The sequence below is a fragment of the Vespula pensylvanica genome, chromosome 11 (assembly GCF_014466175.1).
Source record: "Vespula pensylvanica isolate Volc-1 chromosome 11, ASM1446617v1, whole genome shotgun sequence".
NCBI classification, from domain to species: Eukaryota; Metazoa; Arthropoda; class Insecta; order Hymenoptera; family Vespidae; genus Vespula; species Vespula pensylvanica.
Genome location: NC_057695.1, coordinates 7,317,052 through 7,334,903, shown reverse-complemented (window position 1 = coordinate 7,334,903; position 17,852 = coordinate 7,317,052). Strand labels below are relative to the sequence as shown.

Here is a 17,852-nt window from a genome sequence, read left to right as displayed (position 1 = left end):
TGATATTGATACAAATAGATGAAAATAAATGTAATTCGCAAATATAAATTTGTTTAATTTCTATTTATTCCAAGTAGTATCCAAATATATTCAAAATATAAATAATTTTTAATTAGTATCCACATATAATGTATTATAAAACAAAAAAAAATGTTATAACTTGAGTTGACATTAGAAAATTATCGCTCGTCTTCTCTCGGTGCAAACATTCTCTTAGTATATATTTCTTCGTGTATATTTGTAAACTTAAAACTAAAAAATGGAAATACTTTCATGAAGATTAATTGTGTTAAGTATTTTAATTTGTTATAATGTATTCCTTTGCTTCTACTATTGAGAGTGCTATGCCTTAATTAAAAATAAAAAAAAAAAATAAAAAAATATATATATTTATAAATTTTATGAAAAAATAAAAACGTATAATTAAAAGTTTTCAATGTCTATTTTGTTCTTTAGATGCTTTCTTGTAATATTTTTACATCTCACATTATTTAACTTCTTTTTACTTGTTTTTGTCTTTTATTGCCTCATAATTTTATATTTTGCTGCATATTCCTGGTCTATCACAAACTGCAATTATAAATTCATTAAAATGATGGTAATCATGAAAAAAAAAATGTATGTAGATGATTAGCTAGTAGTTAACAGTAGTAATTAATTATATTTTACATCATATTAATTACGTATATTTTGCACTTTCGTTTTTTTTTTTCTATGAAATTTTTATTACGTCCGACTAATATCATAAATTCTTTGTTACATATTTATTTTTTATTACAGAAGCTACTTTCTTTGCTAACTGAAGCAAAAAATAGTTGAATTATGAACATTATTTGCAGCAATGAAAATATTACATTAGAAAGTATTGTATTCAATTCTTTCATTTGTTTAATAACTATACCGGTAATAAATTTGGATACTATGTTTCTCTGAAAATGATAAATTTGTATGTCAAACATAATTATTCAAAATATCTATATTAAATGCAATGATACTTACCACTAATATCAAATTAGATGCCTAGATTTTGGCTATATTTACAGTTTTTCTTAGTTTTTCCATTAGCTAAATAAGAAATAAAATATTTTCTTTATCTACATCCTTGCTATATTAATAAAAAATATATATAAAAATAGCTATAGAATAAAAAATATAATGATTTCTAGCTTATTTTCAAGTCTATAATTAAAAATTAAATTTCTAACAACTTGATCTGCTAGTTATATAAGACAATGTCTAGTTGTAACTGTATAATTAAGTCTAAAGTCAAACTTAGTAAAGTATCAACAAGATTAGAATAGACATAAGACTTTACCATCAGATATTTATCGAAGTTGTTTATAAATTTTACAATTTTGTCAATATGAAAAACAGGGAGTATAAAATTGATTAGCTGTGATGTTCTTAAATGAGCTCATATATGTGCTTAAATGAGCTCAATAAAGATTAACTGTGTTCTGTGAAAAATAATTTAACAAGAAAATGATGTACAGCTATAAATAGTCTTTTATTTAGTTTACAGAAATACATACACTTACCCTGGTAGATATATATCTAAAATTCTGTAATCATTTAGTAAGTGTTCTAATTAATAATAACTCTAATTAAATCTTATTCTTCTATATCTGCTACAACTGTTTTCTTGTTGATTTTATATGTACTATTTTATTGATTTGTTTCCATAATAGATCCATGTAATTGTGGTAGTAATTGTTTTGATAAATATATCAAATATTGAATAAGATATTACTCATTTTGCTTCATATTATGAAAGTACAATCTGTCTTCTATCAGGCAAATATATATTTGTTGTTTCATTTTTCACTTCTGCATATATACAATATTTTCATTATTTCATTTCATATCCATTCAGTTTTCTTTGTCCTTGTTAATGTATGTATTATTTTCATAGCTATTATCATTGTCATTTTTATCTTCTTTTTCATTGTTTTTAGAAATAGGTTATTTTTATTATGAATAATTCTGATTCTTTCTAAATGAGGACAATTTATTTTTGAAATTGAATATTTTTTTCTTAATTTGTTTAAAAAAAATGTTCTAGCTATATAACAATATATAATAGTAATATATTAAATCTTAATTTACAGATACATGTTTTTAAATGTTAGAATAAGATAATAAAATTTGACCTGTAAAGGAATAAAATTGATTGATTTAAAAAAATTAATCTTCTGAAATTACTAATTATTTAGCTTTGAAAACAATAAAAATACAATTTTCTGAAGCACAACCATTAATATGACATAGATATCATGGATAAAATAATAGTATGTCCAAAACTGTTTTTATATTTTTGAATTAATATCATCACAAAAATTTGAACTACTTACAGAAGGTGTGAATATTCATTCTATTCATCTAATTGAGACTTCTTATTAAAAAATTCAAGAGTTGATTCAAAAATTGAGACTTCTTACAAAATCTTTTTAAAAATTTATGATTTACTTGAAACATAAAATTGTTATATAAATATTGTTTAAATACATATGGCGTGTTTGTCATATGTTCTTGTCAATATTGATTATAGAAAAAGAATATCTGTCTTCCTTGTATATTCTAAGAATTACTTATTTCAAGATTATAATAATTATATATTAAATTCAAGAGATTTCATTTATGAAATGTTTCTTTTAATTCATATCTTTGTCATATTTTCATTTCTGTATCTTATGTAATGAAAAACATTAATATCTATTTCACTTACTCTTTCAGAAATTATTTTAGATTGTTATATTATAAAATAATATTAGATAATATATAATTTTATAAGAAAACCACTCATTTTATAACAATACCTGAAACATTGTACATTTTCCTTTATGACATATTGGTTTGTTCCTCATTTTCATACAATCTTTCAAAACTGTATTTAGTATTTCTAATTTTAATTATATTTTTTACACTTATGACTTTACTGATTAATCGATATTAATGACTTACAAGTAGATTCCATAGTGATTAGCAAATACTATACTATAGAAGTTAGATATCATTTTGAAAAATTCACATGATATCATGATTAATCCTATTTATTTGAATCTTTAAAATAGATATAATATTTAAACTGTATATTGATGCCTTTTATATTATTTCCTTTATTGTGATTAAATATATACATAATGTATAACAGAATCTTTTATAGTTAATTTTATATTATATATTACACATATATTTCTATCGGAAGATTTTGATTTTGTTTAATTCAAGAAACAAAACAATTAATTTGGATGAGGTTGTTCATTTTTTTTTTTATCACTGCAGCTCTCTAACGCTATTGTAACGAGATGTTCGATTCATAATTGCTTTCTCGGTTTCAATGTAAAACAAATAGTTATGCTCGGGGCACCAAAAATCAGTGACACATTTCTGAACCATCTGTCATCGTAATTGGGCCGTAGATCCAAAAGAATAGACTATTCGTTAGAATTTTCATATGAGAGGAGAGGGCTATCGTAGTAGTGGGAACATTAGTTTATTCGCTATCGGGCTTTTGAGAGGAGTGATTCTTCTGTTTCTAGAGAAGAATTTCGAAGTTCTTTATCTCCTATCTTTTCTGATATACTTGCTGTTGTTTAGTTGGGTAATATCTTAAATATTTTATTTATGTATCTTCTTTTTTTTTTTTTTAATATAAGAATTTCTAAGAATTTTAAGTAATCTGATTAACGCATTCTAATAATTTACCAAAATCCGACGAAGAGATAGCGCAAAATTTTCTTTATTCATATATCATGTTATCAGTATACATAATGTTGTCTAACAATTTTTTTGTGTATGATTTTCATATTATTATTTCATTATTTATTTGATCGGAAACGTATTAGCATTTCAGAAAATTTCAATCGACATGTTGTGACACATTTTGTTCAATAGTTATTTTTTTTTATTACATGTAATATTCTTTTACGTACATCTGTTATGTGTTACATATATTTGTATTTTTGTTATACACTATCTATTACGAATTTTCGAATTTAGAACATTGCGTTTAATTTCGTAAGAATTGCTTTATTACTTTGTCCTTTTTATTATCAGTATTTGCTATTTGTTTATTCTTATTGTTGCTTATCCTATTACCTTAGAAGGTCATTTATAATCTGATGAAATATACACTATCACAGTAATAATTAGTTTGTATTCGTTAAAAATATATCTCATTCATTGTTTTTGTGTAAAATTGTTTTGTTATTCTTCAATATTTATTATAGAAATATTGTTATAAAACGGAAGTAAAATACAAGTATTAGGAAACAAAGATTATATGCATAAATATTTTACATAATACATATGAAATTTTGTTTTGAAGTTATAGAGGTGACTTCTTTTTTGAATGTTTCTTGTTCTTATTCATTTTAGATCGCTTCGACAAGTTAACCATTGTTCTTTTGTTCGATTCTTGCTCTCTATAGAATCGTTACCTTGTATCGAGTAGAGGTGACTTTTTTGGTTATATATGTGTACATAGTATATTATTTGCTTTCAATCACTCCAGAAAGTTAAAAGTTTTTCTGTTGTTAAATTTCATTTCGAAGGTGTTATCTCATTCATTTGCTCATTTCAAGGTAATGGAGGTTACTTTTTTGTAATATCTGTTATTCCAATTTGCTTTCAATCGCTTTAACATGGTAATCGTTCTTCTTCTCTTTTACTCGCAACTCGTAAAAATTTATTTTCGTTTTTCATAAAATTTTGTATCCTTATGCAATTAGAAAATATTGCAGCAATTTTTATAAATTTCATACGATATTTTTTGTATTAGTTTTTTAGATTCTGTACTATTTTATAATTGTATTTATATAGTTCATTTATGTTTATAATAAATAATATCAACATTAATTTTGATATTCAAGATAAAATATAAATCCTAGTTCAAAAATAAGCAATAAATAATAAATAATAATGAAAGATTCGTATAAATTTTCTAAGAAATAAATCTTACTAAAAAATTCTTGTAAATATCTGTAATATTGTTTTAATTAAATTAAGGACAATTGAGTAAAAGAAAAATATTTTTTATAATGAAAAGAATTATTGTACAAAGAGAGAAGTATTTTTTACTATATTTTTGTTTAATGATCTTTTTTTATTTTATTCTAACATTTTTTTCTGTTCAAGTTATTTATATTTTTTCTATATTATTTCTAGGATTGCAAAAATAATTTTATTCTATTATGTCTTTTATTCTTAAAAATATATTGCATTATATGAATTATTGATAAATTTTTTAATTTCTGTTTTGCCATGATTTAATAATTCATTAATTTTATCATTTTAATGTTATGTTTTACAAAATACTTGTAACTATTCATTGTATAACTTTCACATTTATATTATAAATGAAGTTGCTAGTATTTGTTTAGAATATAATATAATATTTGCAATATCTTTTTAGAGAACACACTTTCACCAGCAAAGAGAAGATTGTTAATGAAATATATGTTCAAAGGATAATATTTAGGAAGGGATGTGTCTTCACAAGTACTCATCACGTCGATTTATTCCGTAAGTTTATTGAATTCTGATCATGTATGCAATATGCAATGTATGAACTGTAGAGATTTATAGATCTAAGAAAGATAAAGTATACAATTATGAGAAGCTTAATAATCAATTTGTTAATTGTTTTTGTCTTTAATTAAATAGATATTGATTTTTTATATGCATATAATATATAATAAGAAAAATTCTATAAAATTAGATATAAGAGTAAGAATAAAATCACGAAGTTAAATATTTTATAAGATCAATAGTTGGCCCAATCATGACAATATACAATTATTAATATTTCTTCTATAATTAGTTATTATTACATCTACTCAGAGTAATATAAGCACGAATGAAGCATCTTATTACTTAAATCACTTTTAGGATAAACAAAAACTTGATTTACAAAGAAGTTCTTATATTAAGAACTAAAATAAAATTTGATTTAAGATTTTGTAATTATTTTTAGCTTTTTTTTTAATTTTTTTTAAATATTTTAAAATATTTTTTAACTAATTTTACTTTGCAATAAAGTTTTTTTCTGGTAACATTGAGTATTACTAAAATGTATTTTAGAGAATTATAATATTAAGTCATTTTATTTTCAAATATATATTTTTATTTTATTATTATACTTTAAATGATATTAAATAAGTACCATTAACAAGTACAAAGTTTGTGCAACTTTAATATATTCATATTTGCTTTTAAAATTACTTGCGTTATAAAAAAGTTCTTTACAATTTAATTGATTTTGGCATGCTCATTATAATTGTCAAAGAAATATTCATTTTACTACAGCCAATAGTAGTAAAAATGTGTTATATTTTATAAACATAGATTTTATTGGTGCATAAGCATCCAGACATTTTAATTCTGTTTGGATCTTGAAAATATTTCGTCATTAAATGTTCTGATTTAGCCATTTCAAGAGCAATTTGTATTTTGTTTATTACATTAGAATCTAATAACTCTTTAATCTTACCATTTTTAACATTATAAATAATGAGAATATTTTTTATATATTGTAATTTCATATATCTTTTATCCCTTTTTCTTAAAATGAAGAAATAAACTTTATAAAATAAAAAGTCAATATAAATTTCACTTCATTTTATCAGCAAAATATTAATTGCTACTTTATATGAAACACTTTTCATAGTTTTCAAATATAAATTATATTTAGTATAGTATAATTGTACTAATAAAAATAATATACAACTTTCACGTTATATAATTTTGTTTATAAGCATGAAAAAATTGGTTTTCAATGTTAAACTTATTTTAAATTAATAAAAAAATCAAACATCGAGACAAATATATATGTCTAATGATAATTTTGTATGGAAGTCATCATTGCCGATAGTTTTTTCAGATTATTATTTATCCAAAATTATTACTTTACCGCAAATTTGTCGCTTTACTTTCTTCTTTCTTAAAACCAATTGAATATTTTTGATGATTCTCAATTTCAACCGATTCATAATATTTTGTTTTAATTATAAATTCTATATTATTAGACATGTCTATGTAAAAGTGAATAGATAAAGATAAATATTGTTTCTTCAGAATATTTACATAAGAGAGATTCAAATATATTAGATAGATAAATTTATTTATTATTCGATTTATTGTTTGTTCATATTTATTAACTTATCGTAGGGCTGGCAAACATCTTTGCTGTTGCCGCAAGTATCCTACTATTAGTCTGTCGACTCCTCCATCATTAGCATTTAGGTACTTAATTTGCTAATTTGTACGATAGGTCTTATAAGAAGAGGAATGTAAGAAGAGGAGCATGAGACTCGCGAGTTACCAGTTTTTGGTCCCAATCTATTGGCGCGAATTGTTCACAAGTTAACTTAACAAGTTAACTAAGCTCTAGACGTGGGTCTTGATCATCCTTGTTGTTGGTGTTGTTAAGATGTGTGCCGACAGATAGCCATAAAAATTTATCGTCCTCGTAATTACAGGTAATTAACATTTCTTTTTTATTCGTCTAATATACTAATTTATAGCTAAACATGCAATTTCTGCATTAATAATGCTTCGCGAGTCAAGATAATATTGCATTTGATAGATATTCGTGGAAATAACGTTTGAACGTGTCCTCTGTAAAGCTATTGCGTCATATTTTTTTTCAAATTTTTAATCCTTATTTTCGCGATATTTATCTTCTGATTGCATTTTATGATTAGTGTGATAATTTGTAGTTTATTAATTATGGTTGATTGTATTATGTATTATTTTCGATCTTTTGTGTTATATAGATCAATGATTTTTTTTTAACTTTTATACCATTTGGAAGCCAGTTTACATTAATTAGGCCTTCAATATTAAAAATATGGTTGTATTTTGCATCATTTAATTTTCTATGTGTACTCTTGATACACTAAACATGTACCGCTGATTGGGAACTGCTAATATAAATCGTATATGTATGGATATACATATAAATGATACATACACTTATGTACTTATTCCTTCATCTCATATAAGTTAATACATTACATGATACGTTCATCAAAAAATGTATTATGTAACGCATATAAATTTATACATTTACCATACATATTCATCTATACAAATGTAGGATTCTTAAAATCGAGTCACATCGGCAAATGATTGTTATTGCCAAGCACATAATAGATGCAGAATCGATGTATAAATAAGAATGCGAATGATTGAAACATGAATGAGTTTGTCGGGATGAGTCTGAAGAAACAGATAGGATTTGAAAGACAAAGAAAGGATATTCCGTAAAAGCTTTTATATGGAATAGTTCGTTAATAATATAATAATAAATATTATTATATTACCGTTTAAAATTATTTTATGAAATAAACTGTTTCAATTATTTCTTCTGAAAAGCGATTCTTCATATATAGTGTAAATAATCTTATTTTATATTAATAAAATTTATTTTACAAGTTATAATACGTAGTATTCTATGAATGGATAAAGCTCAATATAATACACTAAAGATTGTGTTTTATTTTTTACTGCTTTTTATATATAACTGAAAACAAGTTATGTATTTGTTTAAAAATTTCAAGTAAATTCTAGTATAAGAACGTACATTAAAGTACGGAGGAACTTTTTATTGTTTTATTTTAATTGAAAAAAATTTGTTTTCATACATGATGAATGGCGACAGAGAAGATTTTCTTCTGAAGTCGAGAGTAATACGATTACAACAGGATTGTTTTGTTGCACATGTAGGAAAGTAAATTCTTGTTAATTTTTTTCATGGAAATTTAATTGTATTCTTTTCTATTTTCATAATCATCATAATTATTAAAAAACTACAATTATTAATTATGCCATGTACTTTTGTTAGAAGATAATTGATCCTATAAACGTTATTAATAATTTGTAGTTCAGGTTTAAGTTACCAACGGATCGCGACTCGCATGGGATCCTATTCTTGTCTGTTTCGTTACGATGTGATAAAATGACCGTTACTATTTAGCACCGTGTTTTGTAAAGTGGATAGTTTTTGTTTTCAAAAGATGTGCTGCTTAGTATGTCGTGGCCGATAAACTGAAGTAGTAGAGTAAGGGATTGACTGATGATTTGGATTGTGCAGATTGCGACGGAGAATAATTATTATTATATATTTCTATTATAGATAATAGTTGATATTGTTTATTAATCTTTTATTTCGTAATGTTTTTGTTCATTCCATTGTAAGTTTATATTAGTAACAACTCGATCAAGTTCTCTTTGTTTTAGAGTTGTATACTTATAGTGATTTTTCTTTACTATAACAAGGCTACTAATAATATTTTTTTCAGTAGTTATTCGTGCAACCATAAATGAATCGATCTTTGTTTTGATAAAATAAAAGAAGCATGAAATGTTTCTATTTTGCGATTTTAATTAATTTTTAGGTATAAATTAAATAGATTGCGTGCAAAGCAGTCATAGAATCAGTGTCTATTCGTAAAAAGTATTATTTATCTTTCTCTTACAGTCATGTAAATTGTTCTTAAATATAAAACAAACAATAAATAGTGAATTGAATTTATTGTTCATCTCTTAAGTAATAAATTATCGCGTATTTGAGTCAGTGCATTATGACTTTCTTGATCAAGAACCATTTCTATAGAAGTATAATAGTAAGTAAATGTTATAATTTTATAGTTGATATAATTGTATTATATGTTCTATTATAATAAATTTAATAAAAATTTTTTTTATCCTTTTCCAGATCATCATTGCAATCTCAATTAATTTAAATCGTTTTTAATCTACTTAACGTAAATCTACTTCATCATTGATCTATTATGAATCAATCTACTTTAATTTCGACCTATAATGCGGACAAGTATTTTGGAGCCATCGTAGAACTTCTTAAGTAGTGAGTGAACAAATCTAAGTTTTTCCAGTTTATCATGCCCATAATGAATAATTTGAATTATGGTAATTTTTTCAATAAATTATTGACGAGCATGATTTTTGGTAATTCATTTTTTTTTTATTTTTTAAGAGTATATTTTTATTCGTTTTTACTGTTCTTTTTTTATGCATGCTTATTTTTATTTTTCTTAGTTCATTAGCATCATCATTATCATTATTATTATTATTATTATTATTATTATTATTATTATTATTATTATTATTATTATTATTATTATTGTTCTTGTTGTTGTTGTTGTTCATTATTTTTATTAGCATTTTCTTGCTTCATTGGTACGATTTGTTTAATTAATGATACAATTGATTAACATCTCTTTTGTTTATGTTTTCTTGCAATATTAGTGGTGAAATCGGGCATTAATTCACTTGATATTATCTAAAAAGTAATTATGGACAATACATTATACTCATTATTTTGTACTTATCTATTTAATTGGAATTTAGATTCTAGATATGGAATAACAAAAAATGAACAAGAACATAAACGTAATGGATAAATTCCGGAGATTAAGTGGCAGATTCTGATATAGTTTTTTTATTATAATAGCTACTTGTGTAAGTCGTCTGAGATTTTTGATTGAATATTATCAAATATATGAGATCTTTGAATGAAATATTAAATTTACATTTTCAATGAATTTTGTTGATGAAGGAAGAATCTCAACGAAGTTATATCTTTAAATAAAAATCGAATAAAAATAATTGCTATAAAACAAAAAGGCTTGTAAGATCATAATTTGTAGAAGTTAGACTAAGTTAATTTATTTTTAATTTCGGATTTTCAACAATTAATATATCAATTCTCGTTTTCCCCTTTCTTCTCCTTTTTTTTCTGGACTTTTATCTATATCTGTGCTCAGGTATTACTCGTATGGGTGACACATTACAAGTTAATTTGAGTTTTAAATTCCATTTTTTTGACGATTCTGAGAATTGTTATAGCATTAGTGATTTTTACACGATATATCGCGCGTGTTGTAGATGATGAATTGTACATCGTTACGAGAAATTCTTCATCGCTTACGTACACAGAAAAGATTTCATTATTTGAAATATCAAATTAACCAGATAATAACAAATAAAAAACAATACTGTGTTATTAGTATATTCTTATATCAATTGAAGCCGGGTGCATATCATTGCTTAGAATTATTTTTGTAGACTTAACACATTCATTGCGGCGACTCTTTTGAGGACTATTTGTCGATATAGAATAAATACGCATTATCATATTAATAATAGATTGTATAGAACTTTTCTATTTGGCGGTACGAGGCAATAGTGTCTTGTAGTAATTTTTATTGAACGAACACATTATATTTTCTTATTTAGCATTGTATCGTAAATGTCGTACATCTACTATGAGTTTTGAAAGATTTATGAAGTATATTACAATATAATGAAGTGTATCATATTTATTTCAATCTAATAATAAATAATAAATGATTTATAGGATAATTAAAGATAAGTAAAAAATAAACACTAAGAAATATAATATGGAGTGATCTTAAATAAGAACACAAAACTTTTTCTTTTTTTGTATGATTAGTAAAATGAATTAGAGATTAGTGTGCATTTTTAAAGCATAGTATGTAATACGCTAGTTTCCTATTGCATTTTTCACAGAAGGTTGTAATTTTTTTGCATTTTTTATCTATTTGTCTACTGCTTATATTTTTTTTTAATTTTTGATAACATCTTTTATACTTTCTTCTTCTGTTACTTGTACCATTGCTTAGCTAGTTTTATTTTTAATGTATTGTTTAAATAATAAATATCTTTTCCAAGGAATTGTATCTATCACAAGTGCAGATAGCAAATGTTTCTGAATATTTTTTATCATTGCTATATTCATTAGTTTTATGATAATTTTGTCCTATCTTATACAATCTATTTTCGTCATAATCAATCATTCTATCGGTGAAATGCAAGCTCTTTAATAGAAGTAAAAATTTATCTCTTGGCATAATTTTTTATATAAATTCATTATGGAACAAAGTCTAATAATATTTACTTATTATAATTTTTTTATAGAAGTGATTCTGAATCAAGAAGATGATGATGCACTGACTCTAATACGCGATAATTTGTTAAGAGACAGACAATAAATTAAATTCACAAATATTTATTGCTTGTTTAAGTAAGTCTTATAATTAATAAAAAGATAAACAAAACTTTTTACGAATATATGTTGATTCTATGACTGTTTTGTACGCAGTCTATTTAGCATGCTCCTAAAAATTACTTAAAATCGCAAAACACAAGCGATAAATATTTATTATTGAAACGTCTATTAATCCTATCGATATGAAATAAAAATGAATTCATTTCTTTCATTGTTATAGGTGTTCAAGTTTTTAATTTTACGGATCTTTTCAAGTCACATACTTCAATTATTTGTGAAGCATAATTACTGGTTTCATTCACGATAATATTCATAATATCATGAAATATAAATAATTTGAAAAAATCTAGAAGTTTACTAATATGTTCTGGTGTAATTTATCTTTCTTTTAAATTAAAAATCGGACAAGTTGTCACACTGATATTTTTCCACCCATCGGATACATTGCTGCGTACGAATATATTGTAACTCATCATCACAAACATATTACTCATTACTTTCATCGAACTCGATTACTTCTTCATAAGAATCATATGCTTGAAAATCTTCATTACGCAGTAAATCTTTTGAATCAGACCTTAGTGCTTAATTTGAATCAAAGTTTGAACTGTTAGAGTGTAATAGAAAGTTATTTTCCAAGTTGCCTTAGTGACTTTCGTGGCAAATAAATCTTTTGCGAGATCGCAGCGTGATATTGATAACAGGGAATATGTTTCCATTTTTAACGCTACAGGAGTATCACATTATGTTACTTTGTTTTGTTACGATTTAATTAGTGTTCATTTTGTTAAATGTGAAAAAATGACGGACATATCAGCTTGATACGTAGAGAAAATTCAGTGAAAAATTTGCCGTCTATAGAAAAAGATTTCTTATATGCCGCAGTAAATGTGTTAAATTTCTACGCAGTCGGCTATATTAATGTGTCTATCGATAATACACATATATATTTGAGAAATTAGGTGCTTAGCACATCTTACAAAACTAATTCATTTCATCAATGTTATCTTCAGATATGAAATATTCTACGTCGTCATTTCCTGAACTTAATGAACTTGAACGAATTTTATGTTTTCCTATTCTCTTCATTTCAACTTTCTTGTTATCACTTGTTGCATAAGGGCTATTAATCACTGAAAACAACGAAGGCAGAATCTTTATATATATATATATATATATATATATATATATATATATATATATATATTTCAATATGAGTACATATAAAGCTTAGTTATGAAATTAAGCACTTAAAATAAGTTCTACGGCTGTCAAAACTTCTCATAGAAACAATGTAGGGCTCATAAAAACAATGTTACTCTTTCTTTTTTACTTATTTTTACATGTAGAATCACTCCCTACCTGATTGTATTATCTGTCCGGATACATTTGGTATAACAAATTTCCAAAACGCGTCTATTTCTATAAGATCAACCTCCGTCGATGTATGAAAACCAGGCTCTGTCAATTTTATATTAAGCGTATCTATGGTATTACAACTGAGTGAAAGTAATGGTAAATCGATGATATTCTTGTTAATAATTAAACAATCCAAATTTGTTTTGTAATTACTTCTCCGTGACTCGATTTTTCGGAATCTGAATATCAAAACATAAATTTGATACGTATTTAAATCGAATTTGTGTATTAATTTCTTGGTTAAGGGTAAGAGTGAGATAATTTTTTTATGGAAGAATTAAAAAACAAACAAATCAAAAAATAAAATCAAATTATCAAAATCAATTTTCTAAAAGTATCAACGGAATTAAGCTCTTATCTTAGGATTCTTTAAAATATATCAAATGTAAGCTATATATTCATTTGGAAAATGGATTTAAGAAATTGTCTGAAATGGAAAAAAAAGTATCTATTATTATCTGACCAATGACTTTTAAATTCAAAGTTGATGAAAAACTTTCTTAGATGTAGAAAGTATTCCGAACGCTTTCTTTATCGCTTTTCTAGCATCAGATAGATAGTCAATAATTAAATATTTTCTTTTCTAATCTTCATTCAGCATAGGGCTTCATAAAATTTTTTATTTCTGGAGAAACGTGATCCGCGATAAAAAAAATATGGCATTGATTGATTACTGTCAGTAAGTTATATTTCTCAGCAAGTTGTCCCTCTTGTGGTATGTTTAATATATCTTGTTTAACTTTAATATATCTTGATTTATTTTAGATGAAGCAAATATGCTTCCATCGCTAATACAATCATTATCGAAACGATGTCACGATTTGGAAATCTTTAATTCGATGCATTTAGAAGTTATTCATATGTATCCGATGGAAAATTGAGCAACTGCCAATTGCTTTTTTTCAATTCTCTCCTTAGTATTTATATCGATTGAATTGATTTATTTTTACGAATAGTATATGACTTGTTGAAAGTATATTTTGTCGAAAACGAAAATAATCAATTGAGAAGAAAGTCGTGCTTAGACTGCAACTATTGTTAACGGTTCGAATTTTGTAATTTTCGTGATTTCTATAATCTTGAGGGATTTAATTTTTTCGCGATATATAAGCTCGAAGTTTTCGATAAACAAATCGTGAAGAAAATTTACCTAAATCCTTATTTGAGAATTTGTTGTAAATTTTCTGACATAATGTTCGAATTTATACTATTAATAGCAACCTCATACTGAGTTTGATACGAGTCATGTAGCGCAAAATTTATTCCTTTTCCTTCAATAAATTTTACAGTATAGGAATTATATAATTCTACAATATTATTATTTGCATCCCATATCAAATTATAGACGTTGTCAGAAACTCGTTATATCGCTGATACGTTTAGAAATATATAATTATTGCATATCATGTATGGAAGTATTCTTATCAGGTTTTAATTTCCTGTTGTAACAATATTTTCTGATGTCACAGTTAATGTGATGGTCTATTGATAATTGTCATCTGTTCCACAACTCTTCTGCGCGGTGATATAGGAGTAGATCTTGCACCTTTTGATGTTTAATTTTTATGCTAGGAGAAATTCCCAAACGCTTCAGAGTTTGCCTCAAAATTTGGCTTTCGATGGAGAACGTTACTGACCTTAAGCATAAAGATTATAACCAGATGCTTTATATATAAATCATTCGGCAATGCATCAATAATTTTCCGATTGGCAATCTCCCGTGTATATTTTAAATCATACATATCGATAGCAGTGAGTAATTACTCATTACATTTATGACAATATTGATTAAATTTTGTTAATATAATGTTGCAATAATAACGTTGATTAAATTTAAAAAATTAAATCTAAAAAAGCGATTAAAGTAATAATAATTTTCACAATGACTTCATGAGCGAACACTGTTTCTTTTATACTTTGATTAATAAGCAGTCTTAATGTTCACAATTGGACAGAATATTTGAGACAGACTACTTTTGTGGTTGATTTCAAAGATAACATTGTCTCTTTCAACTGCGTAATTAGTTCTAACCCAAGTACGCTTGATCATGTTCTTGTATAATCATATACAATTTTGCAATTGTATTTTGCTTCTTGAAATTTGTTAATAACCTAATTATGAACTTTTTAAATCTTTTCCAAACGAGATCTATGGTTATCTACATATCTCTGAAAATGTTTGAGTTTGTTCAAGACTGTTTCCGTCGAGCAGTCTTTGAAGATAGCTCGAAATGTTGATTGTATTCTAGCAATTTTTCAGATTCCATCAACAGCTTTACGATACTCTGCATTATGTTTACAATTTTGTTGCAATAATTTGCGACTGTTTACATCGTTACTGTTTACAGCGTTATTTGTAGCGTACATTTCGGAATTGGAATTTATTTTGAGTTTATATGGCATATATGTTGATTGCACAGATTGTTGAGATGAAGAACTGCCATTTTTATTATCATATTCTGCTAGATTATAAAATTCCTTTAAAAAAAAAAATAATGTAATGAATACAAGAATTATATACCGAAAAAGTATCTGTACATTTAAAATTATAGTAGAAAGCTTATAATTATTTAAATTGTATATTATAATTAATATTTGATATGCCATAACCTTTAATTTCAATAATAACTTCTTGGTATAGATTTTATCAGTTTCTTAGTTATTTCTGTTGATATCTTTGGCCATTCTTTTAGAAGTACACGTTACAGGTTAGTCTTATCAGATATTTATTTTTTTCTACTATATTCAACAGCTGCCATAAATTTCTTATTACATTAATATTTGGGAATTATGGTGGTATCAATTCTTTGGAAACATTGTACAACAATTATTTTCTTGTTTACTTAGCGGTATGCTTTGGGTTGTTGTCTTTTTGAAAATAATTAGTTTTTATAATAAGTTTCATTCTGGTCTAATTTAACTGCTTTTTTTTTTTTTTAAATTATTACTCCACCTCGATACACTTCTCAGCAATCATTGTCTCCTCGATAAATGCAATGTCCGCAACATTATTGTATGTCATATGATATATCATCATGTGTCCCCTATGATGTTGTCGAACAATTGATCTAAGATTCTTTTGTTGAAACTTTCAGGTTTTTTCCACAAGAACTTTCTCCCATCTGAACTAAAAATATTAAATTTGCTTTCGTCTGAGAAGATAACACGTTTCCAAAATTCAATCGTTTTATTTACATAAGATTTAACGATAGTATTATTTACATAATACTGTTCGTATTATTTATGTTTCTTTTAATATATAGTTTTTAATAGAATAGTTTCTTTCTCGCAGCTCTTTTCAACTGCAAAATGTTTTTTATAGCTTGATGGCATACCTTTCCTTCTGATATTGACACGACATCATTACATCATTTATTAAGAAATTTTTTGTAGCTTTTTCAATAATATTCTGACGCTCTGCAATTGTCAGTATATTTGGTCAAATTTATCGTGGTTTATTATAGTAGTAGTATTTATTATACTTTAGCAATTGTACTTTATTCTTATACTTTAGCAATTTAGTTTTATACCTTTTTCGTATACTTTATAGCAATATATTGCGCTGTTGTAAAATTTAAATTTTAAGTTTCCTCAATTTTTTTGTAACTGTCCCCACGTTTCTATAAAAAAAGAATAAGGCAATTTCCTATGGATACGCATATTTCATTTTCTTTTTGCTATAATAAGTAATAAATGTAGTTCGAAAACATACTACCATCATGAGTAGGCTACGACCACTATACAAACAAATATTTATTTATATTATTTTAATCGATGATGCAATGATGCGCATATACATACTTTTAAGATTAAGGCAGTAGTATCATAAGTGTACAAATTTGACTTTCAAATTCTTATATTTATTGTATTTTTTTTTTGTTACGCATTATGAAAAATTTTTAATTTGCACATTATCTTTATACATAATGTATTAACCCCTTGCCGTATCATTACCTCGACGAAATCCAGGCCCGAACGGTAGGAGATGACGTGCGTTAAACAGACCAAATTGATACTCGAAAAGAGTTGCAATACGAGTCAAAATGTGAATACTTGATACAGTCATTTGCTTTACGCAATGTCAACGTAACACTAATTTAATTTTTTTTCATTATGTGTGTGTGTGTGTGTGTGTGTGTGTGTATAGTTTCAAAACTATATTTCATAAATAAGCAGTACTTTAATAGAAATTACAGTCTTCTGAGCGTCATCCAATAAAAGAGCATATTGTAAACAAAAAATGTAATAAGAAATACTCACCTTGAATCAATATCTAATAGGAAAACACTTACAACTCTAAAAATAGTCCTGCATGGTATGGTACTTCCGAAAACATTTTGGTAGATGTAAAACGATATAAAGCTATTTTACACACCGTGCA

The 17,852-nt window shown here is 25.2% G+C and overlaps 1 long non-coding RNA gene across 1 annotated transcript; it reads left to right on the top strand.

Moving 5' to 3' along the window:
- Window positions 1–3,512: 3,512 nt before the first annotated feature.
- On the top strand, window positions 3,513–7,674 carry LOC122632792. Its single transcript, XR_006327950.1, has 3 exons — window positions 3,513–3,601; window positions 5,414–5,523; window positions 7,271–7,674. It is a non-coding gene; the product is annotated as an uncharacterized LOC122632792 (long non-coding RNA).
- Window positions 7,675–17,852: the final 10,178 nt, after the last annotated feature.